Genomic DNA, 9,603 nt, shown 5'->3' on the forward strand with positions numbered 1-9,603 from the left:
ACCTTGTAAATTTATGTATGCTGCCTTCATAATCATGCCTCAGTAATTCTGTTCCATTCACCCACCACTCATACTATAAGAATATATTTTTTTTACATATTTTTAACAAGTTTCTTACTGAAATTCATGTTATGCCCTCTGTTTGCTATACCTCTTCATCTCTTGAAGAACAATTCACTGTCCACATCATGTCTCTCTTAAAAACTTTAAGGTTGAGATCACTTATCTGGCACTACTCTCTCTTTCAAGTTGGGTAAAGTTAAAACCTCCACCCTTTCTCCGTAACTTATCTCTCTATATTCTGGTACCATCTTTGTTGCCCTTCTCTGTAAGCTATATTTGCTTTAGGTGTGATGACCAAACCTGAGAAGTATATTCTAGTTTTGGCTTTATGTAGGATATGAATAGCTTGCTTATCCATATATTTGCAAGCCATTCTATTTCCCAACACACACTTTGTCTCCCTAACCACTCCCTTAATATGGACTTGGGTATAAGGGTGGTAGATAAACGGAACAGAATGACTTAGGATATGGTTAACGATGTCATCTCCTAAGACCTTACCACAGACAGAATCCTGAAGCTTATATCCTATTAGACAGTAATCATTTTAAGGTCATCTTTCATTTTGTCCCATTTTCATTATGTTACATTTGCTCAGTGGTTTTTTTCATCACCCATGTTTCAGATCAACTTTGGAGACTGTTTAGGGTTCCCTTGTTAGCTGATACAGTGCTCCTCACTTTTCACTTCATATCCTTTGCATCATCAGCAAACACATTCATGTAAAATTCCATAGATTTTCATGCAAGTCATTAGCATAGAACAAGAAGGCTAATGGTCCCTGTGGCTCTTTGCTGGTCAACTCAACCCATTTGGAAAAGGTCCTTCTGACATGTGTCCTTTTTCCTTGCTGATGCAGTTTCTTATGCAGCCTCCCATAAAGTTATAGTGTCAAATGCTTTTTGGTGGTCCACTTACAGACAGTCCACCCAGTTTTTCTGTTTTGTCTAGGACAGCTAACTCACTTGTAGAAATCCTTTTCTTAAAATCATGGTCTTTCATAATCTTTTCCAGAACCTTACACACCACACATGTTAGTAAGACCAGTTCCTGGTCTCCTTTCTTCTAAATATATATGAAAGGAGACCAGAAACTGGTCTCACTTACGAGTGTGGTGTGTAAGGTTCTCGAGAAATTATCGGAAAGCATGTAGATGACTTTCTATAGAAAAGAAATTTCCTAAGTAAGAGACAGCATAATTTTAAGAAAGGTGTAACTACAGGAGAGTGAGCTCAGTCCTAGACAAAATAGAAAGACTGGGTGGCTCATCCATTACTGGACTGCCAAAAAGCATTTGACACTACAACATTATGGGAGGCTGTGTAAGAAGCTACATCACCAAGCAAGGAAGGACTGCGCTTGAATTTTTCATGGAAGGGGGTGTCAGTCTTATTGATTGGTTAATCTAGATTATGAAAATTTGTATGGGCCAAAGTTAGGTGTCACTGCTTGTATAGTGCCATTATATAAAGGCAAGGGGGTCAAAAGTGAATGCTTGAAGAACAGAGCTATAAGCCTCTTGATTGTGTGTGGCAGGTTTTGTGAGAATTACAGAGGTTTAGGAGAGTGGGTGGCATGCACTGATTTGGGAAGATCATTGTAGCTTCTGAAGGTGCACTGGATGTGAGGGCAAGGAGTTTGCTTTAAAAATTTTGTTGAGAAATTGATAAAGAGAGGGATTTGTATCTCATTTATGGATTTGGAAAGCTTGTGATAGGGTTAAAAGACATCCTTTTTGGAAGATGATGTGAATATGTGGTGTAACAGTAAATGTGCTACATTACATGTAGTGATGAGTTTTGTGTGAAAATGATGGCATATGTGCAAAAAGGGAGATTGGTACATATGAGGGAAGGTGTATTTCAAGGGCAGTTTGTCAACATAGCTTTGTTTATGGATGAATGATGAGTGAGGTGTATGTGAGGGAGAGTGGGATGGGCCTGTAGTATGCTTGGGTTTGCTGGGACCTAGAAGTTGAATCAGTTGCTGTTTGCAGATGACACAACTCTTGTTTTAGCCTCTAAGGAGAAAGTGGTATCTGAAATCTGGAGTATAAGTGAAGGAAAAAGTTGACAGTTGTTGTAAATAAAAGTAAGGAGATAAGATTTAGCAGGGAAGTGAGACAGTTTGAGAACCATGAGTATTTTATATACCTTAAAGTGGACACAGCAGCTATAGGGAACTTAAGGATGGATGAGAGGTCAAAAGCACTGGGTGCATCAAGGATGCATGTAAAGACGGAGGTCACAGATAGATATGTTTGATGGTAAATAATTCTTGATAGTGCTATACCTTAAGTTGGGCATGGGGAGGGTAGAGGTCCAGTGTACAATGAGGAGCATGTTGAAGGAGAGGTCATGGATGGGCATATTTGATGATACTTTATTCCTGACTGCTATATAGGTGAAAGCATTGTCATTAAATGCAAAAGACCAGATGAGAGTGGATGTATTAAAATTAAATGGATAAGGACATGTATTGTGAGGATGATAAATCAAGTTAGGTATGAGATTGTGAGAGATGTGATATAAGTAGAGTACAACTGAGAACTTTTCACACCACCTCAACCAAAACACCCTATATCTGCCACTATATCATCAACACATTCAACAAACCTTCGAAATACTCACTCCATCTCCTTCTCACATCACCATTACTTGTTATCACTTCCCCATTACCCCCCTTCACTGAAGTTCCCATTTGTTCCCTTGTCTTACGCACTTTATTTGCCTCCTTCCAAAAGATCTTTTTATTCTCACTAAAATTTAATGATACTCTCTCACCCCAACTCTCATTTGCCCTCTTTTTCACCTCTTGCACCTTTCTCTTGACCTCCTGCCTCTTTCTTTTATACATCTCCCACTCATTTGCATCATTTCCCTGCAAAAGTTTTACAAATGCCTCTCTCTTCTCTTTCACTAATAATCTTACTTCTTCATCCCACCACTCACTACCCTTTCTAATGTGCCCACCTCCCACGCTTCTCATGCCGCAAGCATCTTTTGCGCAAGCCATCACTGCTTCCCTAAATACATCCCGTTCCTCCCCCACTCCCCTTACCTCCTTTGTTCTCACCTTTTTCCATTCTGTACTCAGTCTCTCCTGGTACTTCCTCACACAAGTCTCCTTCCCAAGCTTTGCGAAAGATGAAAGCCGGCAAGGCAGCGAGTTTGGATGGTATTGCAGTGGAATTTATTAAAAAAGGGGGTGACTGTATTGTTGACTGGTTGGTAAGGTTATTTAATGTATGTATGATTCATGGTGAGGTGCCTGAGGATTGGCGGAATGCTTGCATAGTGCCATTGTACAAAGGCAAAGGCGACAAAGGTGAGTGCTCAAATTACAGAGGTATAAGTTTGTTGAGTATTCCTGGGAAATTATATGGGAGGGTATTGAGTGAGAGGGTGAAGGCATGTACAGAGCATCAGATTGGGGAAGAGCAGTGTGGTTTCAGAAGTGGTAGAGGATGTGTGGATCAGGTGTTTACTTTGAAGAATGTATGTGAGAAATACTTAGAAAAGCAAATGGATTTGTATGTAGCATTTATGGATCTGGAGAAGGCATATGATAGAGTTGATAGAGATGCTCTGTGGAAGGTATTAAGAGTTTATGGTGTGGGAGGCAAGTTGTTAGAAGCAGTGAAAAGTTTTTATCGAGGATGTAAGGCATGTGTACGTGTAGGAAGAGAGGAAAGTGATTGGTTCTCAGTGAATGTAAGTTTGCGGCAGGGGTGTGTGATGTCCCCATTGTTGTTTAATTTGTTTATGGATGGGGTTGTTAGGGAGGTGAATGCAAGAGTTTTGGAAAGAGGGGCAAGTAAGCAGTCTGTTATGGATGAGAGAGCTTGGGAAGTAAGTCAGTTGTTGTTTGCTGATGATACAGCGCTGGTGGCTGATTCATGTAAGAAACCGCAGAAGCTAGTGACTGAGTTTGGTAAAGTGTGTGAAAGAACAAAGTTGAGAGTAAATGTGAATAAGAGCAAGGTTATTAGGTACAGTAGGGTTGAGGGTCAAGTCAATTGGGAGGTGAGTTTGAATGGAGAAAAACTGGAGGAATTGAAGTTATTTAGATATCTGGGAGTGGATTTGGCAGTGGATGGAACCTTGGAAGCGGAAGTGAATCATAGGGTGGGAAAGGGTCGAAAATTCTGTGAGCGTTGAAGAATGTGTGGGTCGAGAACATTATCTCGGAAAGCAAAAATGGGTATGTTTGCAGGAATATTGGTTCCAATAATGTTATATGTTTGTGAGGTGTGGGCTATGAATAGAGTTGTGCGCAGGAGGGTGGATGTGCTGGAAATGAGATGTTTGAGGATGATATGTGGTGTGAGGTGGTTTGATCGAGTGAGTAATAATAGGGTAAGAGAGATGTGTGGTAATAAAGAGTGTGGTTGAGAGAGCAGAAGAGGGTGTTTTGAAATGGTTTGGTCATATGGAGACAATGAGTGATGAAAGATTGACCAAGAGGATATATGTGTCGGAGGTGGAGGGAACGAGGAGAAGTGGGAGACCAAATTGGAGGTGGAAAGATGGAGTGGAAAAGATTTTGAGTGATCGGGGCCTGAACATGCAGGAGGGTGAAAGGTGTGCAAGGAATAGAGTGAATTGGAACGATGTGGTATACCGGGGTCGACGTGCTGTCAATGGATTGAACCATGGCATGTGAAGTGTCGGGGGCAAACCGTGGAAAGTTCTGTGGGGCCTGGATGTGGAAAGGGAGCTGTGGTTTCGGTGCATTATTACGTGACAGCTAGAGACTGAGTGTGAATGAATGGGGCCTTTGTTGTCTTTTCCTAGCGCTGCCTCGCGCATATGAGGGGGGAGGGGGTTGTTATTTCATGTGTTGCGGGGTGGCGATGGGAATGAATAAAGGCAGACAGTATGAATTATGTACATGTGTATATATGTATATGTCTGTGTGTGTATATATATGTATACGTTGAGATGTATAGGTATGTATATTTGCATGTGTGGACGTGTATGTGGGGGGGTTGGGCCACTCTCATCTGTTTCCTTGCACTACCTCGCTAATGCGGGAGACAGCAACAAAGCAAAATAAATTAATATAAAAAATGATTGAGAACTAAAATGGTTTGAATAGGTGATTACATATCTGTCAGAAATGGTTGGACAGAAGGGGAGACTTAAGGAGAAGATGGAAGAATGGAGTGCAAGAGAATGACAGGAATGCATGGGATAGAAGGAATTCATATGGTATACATGGGGTCATTGCACTTTGTCAGTGAATATGAAGTTGTCAAGGGAACCAAAGAATGTTGTATGGGGTATGGCTGTGAATAGTGATCTCTGGTTTTGGTGTATTATACATGAAATATAGAAAGGATGTGAAGAAATTAGGCAATTGTTCTGTTTTTTGCATACTTCGGTGATGGAGGAAACAGGTTGTAAAAAATCTTTTTTAGTTGTGTGGGTGAGCTGGTTGCTTACCTTAGGAAGGCAGATATCCTTCGGCAAGGTAAGAGGACCTGTCAGGGATACAGTGAAACCATTGCTTTGGTGGCAGTGTTGAATTTTCAGGTCCTAGTCAGTTGAAGGTAGTGTTGATGTGAGGAATTGAGGCCATATTGTTCTAGTGGTGGCCACTTACTTTGGTAATGCAGGAAAGGGTGACCAAGATAAAAATATTTGGTGTGTGCATGAACCAGTTGCTTACCTTAAGAAGGTATGTATCCTTGGACAAAGTGTAGGACATGGCAGGGTTGTAGTGAGCCTGTTGCTCACCTCTGGGGTGCAGATATCCTTGGGTAAAGTGTAGGACATGGCAGGATTATAGTGAGCCTGTTGTTGCTCATCTCTGGGGTACAGATATCCTTGGGCAGTGTAGGACATTGCAGGGTTATAGTGAGCCTGTTGCTCAACTGCGGGGTGTAGATATCCTTGGACAAAGTGTAGAACCTGGTAGGGATGTTGCAAGCCTGTTGCTCACCTCAGGGATGCACATCTCCTTGGGCATAGTACAGAAGCTGATAGGAATAGAGTGAGCCCAGTGCTAACCTTAGACAGGGAGATATCCTTAGGACCTGGCATGGATCTAATGAAACCATTGGCCAGCAGCAGTGGTGGATGAGATTACTGGCAGATGATGTTTTATGAAGACTGTTAGAAGTTTTGAAGTTTTAATTAGTTTGACTTCACTTATGGTTAGGAGTACCTGTGTTGAAGAGAGCTTCAGGTAACCAGTTAGATACTCAACAGTGTGGTGTTGGTGTCACACTATGAGTTACAGAAAGAATGGTATAGGTTGAGGATGAGTGATTTTTGATTACAAAGAGATTTCCACAAAAGTTTGCTGCAGCTGCATTATTCACATTTAAAGTATTCTGTAAATATGCTCTTGGGTGAATTGGTTCGAGAGAGTGTTTGCACCTTACTGGTAAAGTCGCACCGCCATCAGGTACTTAGGGATACGTCGTCATTATGGGGCCATGGTAGTACCTCCACACACACACAGGAGCCATGGCATTAGTCACAATCGTTGAGTCCTCTGAACTTTGCTCTGAAGAAGTGATGAGCCTGGTTACCTTTTTTGTCAGAGACTGTCAGGTAATAATGTATTGACTTGGTGTAGCCCTGTATTTAATGTAGGGTAGCCCTCAGCTAGTACATGTACTTAGAATTTTACAGCTGGGAGTTGAAGTCCATAACTCCTGTAACAGGGACAGTGGCCTTATCTGTACGAGTATCTCAAGCATTTTCCCAGCCCATACTAACAACAGTTGTCTTTCTCAGAGCTGGCAGTGGTCCCATGCAGACATTGTGAGAACAACAGTCCTACAGTTGGAGTTGCAGATGTTGCCAATGATAGGGTTGGTGACCCAAGGCCTTTCTGTGATCACACCTGGTGGTCTTTGGTCAATATCTCTTGAGGTGGCCACTCCAGACAATGGACCAGAAGCAAGGTGTTCCCATGTAAAGGATAGCTCCTTGGGCCCTGGATTCACACTTTAGCCTTTATGTCTGCTATACGTGCCTGCTCTGTTACTGTACCGAAGTCAGCCTAGCTATCCTAGTGGCTGGTGAATTTACCATCCCAAGATAATTGCAGCTCCGCCAAGAGGTCAAGAAGGGTGGATGAATGTTATTCTGCATTAAGCCACTCCTGGGAAGATATGATTTTCAGCTGGGTGTGGGTGTTACTTATATTGTAATCGATAAATATATCTAAGATACATAATGTATCAATTGTGAAAACATGTACTAGCTTAGTCAGTTATGTATCAGGTTCCTCAAGTCAATTGCCCTCCTCTATAGGAGATAGCCTGTTTGGCTGGCAATTCATCCTTTGTCAACTGTTATTTCATGTTCACCTTCAGTATTATGTCTAATGCAGTCCTCAATCCTTCCATCTGTGTTACTGATTGGTTGGTAAGGATATTCAGTGTATGTATGAATAATGGTGAAGTCCCTGAGGATTGGCGGAATGCATGTATTGTGCCATTGTAGAAAGACAAAAGGGATAAAGGTGAATGTTCAAACTGCAAAGGTACAAGTTTGTTGAGTATACCTGGTAAGTTGTATAGGAGGATAGTGATTGAGAGGGTGAAGGCTTTTACATAGCATCAGATTAGCAAAGAGCAGTGTGGTTTTAGAAGTGGTAGAGGATATGTGGATCAGGTGTTTGCTTTGAAGAATGTGTGAGAAATACTTAGAAACACAGATGTATTTGTATGTAGCATTTATGGATCTTGAGAAGTTTTTATCAAGGGTGCAAGGCATTTGTACGAATAAGAAGAGAAGAGTGATTGGTTCCCAGTGAAGGTTGGTCTGTGGCTGTGGTTGTTTAATTTGTTTATGAATGGGGTGGGTAGGGAGGTAAATGCAAAAGCTTTGGAGAGGGGCGAGTATGCAGTCTGCTGGGGGTGCGAGGGCCTGGGAAGTGAGTCCGTTGTTGTTCGCCAATGATACAGCATTGGTGGATGATTCAGGTGAGAAACTGCTGAAGTTGATGAATGAGAAAGTTGAGAGTAAATGGGAATAAGATCAAAGTCAGCAGGGTTGAGGGACAAGTTAGTTGGGATGCAAGTTTGACAGAAGGAAAATTGGATGAAGTATTTTAGATATCTGGGAGTAGATTTAGCAGTGAATGGAACCATGGAAGTGATTCTGGGTGGGGAGTAGGCAAAGTTCTGGGAGCTATGGAGAATGTGTCGTAAGAGAGAACGTTATCCGAGAGCAAAAATGGGAACGTTTGAAGGAATAGTAGTTCCAACAATATTAAATGGTTGCAAGGCATGGGCAATAGATAGAGTTGTACGGTGGAGGGTGTACATGTTGAAAATGAAATGTTTGAAGACAATATGTGGTGTAAAGTGGCTTCATCAATAAAGTAATGAAATGGTAAGAGAGACATGTGGAAACAAGAGTTTGGTTGAGAGAGTAGAAGAGGGTATGTTGAAATGGTTTGGACGTATGGAGTGAATGAGTGAGGAAAGGTTGACAAAGAGGATTTATGTGTCAGAGGTGGAGGGAACAAAGAGAAGCAGGAGACCAAATTGGAGATGGAAGGATGGAGTTAAAAAAGATTTTGAGTGATCAGGGCCTGAACATGCAGGAGGGTGAAAAGTGTGCTCAGAATAGAATGAATTGCAACTGTGTGGCATACTGGGGTTGACATGCTGTCAGTGGACTGCACCAGGGCATGTGAAAAGTCTTGGGTAAACCATGGAAAGGTCTGTAGGGCATAGATGTGGATAGGGAGCTATGGTTTCTGTGCATTACACATGACAGCTAGACATAGTGTGAGTGGCAAATGTGGCCTTTTTTTTTTTTTCTTGGTGGTACCTAACAAATGCAGGGGTTGGCGATGATGTTTCCTGTGGGGTGGCGCTGGGAATGGATAAAGGCACAAAAGTATGAATATGCATGTCTGTGTATGTCTTTTTGTTATATGGTTATGAGTGCATGGGGAAAATGAAAGAAGGGAAGTTCCCAAGGGGAGTTAATAACTGAGATGGCATTACTCCAGCAAGTACAGTGATCGTAGTTTTTAACGTGACTTAAAAATTTCATATATACTTCTACAGCAAGGATAATAAATTTATATATCAGATTTGAAATTATAATACTTCTGTACAGATGTTTTCCATTTTTGTTTTCATATATATGAAATACTTCCCAGGATAATAATATATGTATATTATACTTTTATTTTGAAATTGCAAAATATCTACATATAAGTTCTTTTATATTACATAAATATTCATGTAATTGTATTAATACTCAAATATGTGTGTGTGTGTGTGTATATACATAAAACCACAGGAAAATGAAATGCAGTAAGTTTATAAGTACACTTCTGAGTAATGATCACATTGTCGGGAGATACCAGAAAGAGATAGAATACGTAGAACAGTCAGTTGATATAAAGGGAAAAGATATAGCCAAGACATTGGTAAACAATCCTTACCAGATACTGACTGGGATCTGGCATTGTCATAAAATCTTTTAGTACTTGAAAGGTTTAAAAATCTTGCTGACAAATTTGTATAGACCTTTCACTAATAGTTACAATTCATTTTGT

General features: G+C 41.0%; 1 long non-coding RNA gene across 1 annotated transcript in view; it reads left to right on the forward strand.

Annotated features, from left to right (window-relative positions):
• LOC139756540 (uncharacterized) overlaps nt 1-9,252 on the forward strand; it is a 47,898-nt gene extending 38,646 nt beyond the window's left edge. Inside the window, exon 2 of the long non-coding RNA XR_011714375.1 lies at nt 6,813-9,252. This is a non-coding gene — a long non-coding RNA (uncharacterized lncRNA). The remainder of the gene's footprint in view (nt 1-6,812) is intronic.
• Nucleotides 9,253-9,603: the final 351 nt, after the last annotated feature.

Source organism: Panulirus ornatus, chromosome 22 (assembly GCF_036320965.1).
Source record: "Panulirus ornatus isolate Po-2019 chromosome 22, ASM3632096v1, whole genome shotgun sequence".
In the NCBI taxonomy this organism is placed as follows: domain Eukaryota; kingdom Metazoa; phylum Arthropoda; class Malacostraca; order Decapoda; family Palinuridae; genus Panulirus; species Panulirus ornatus.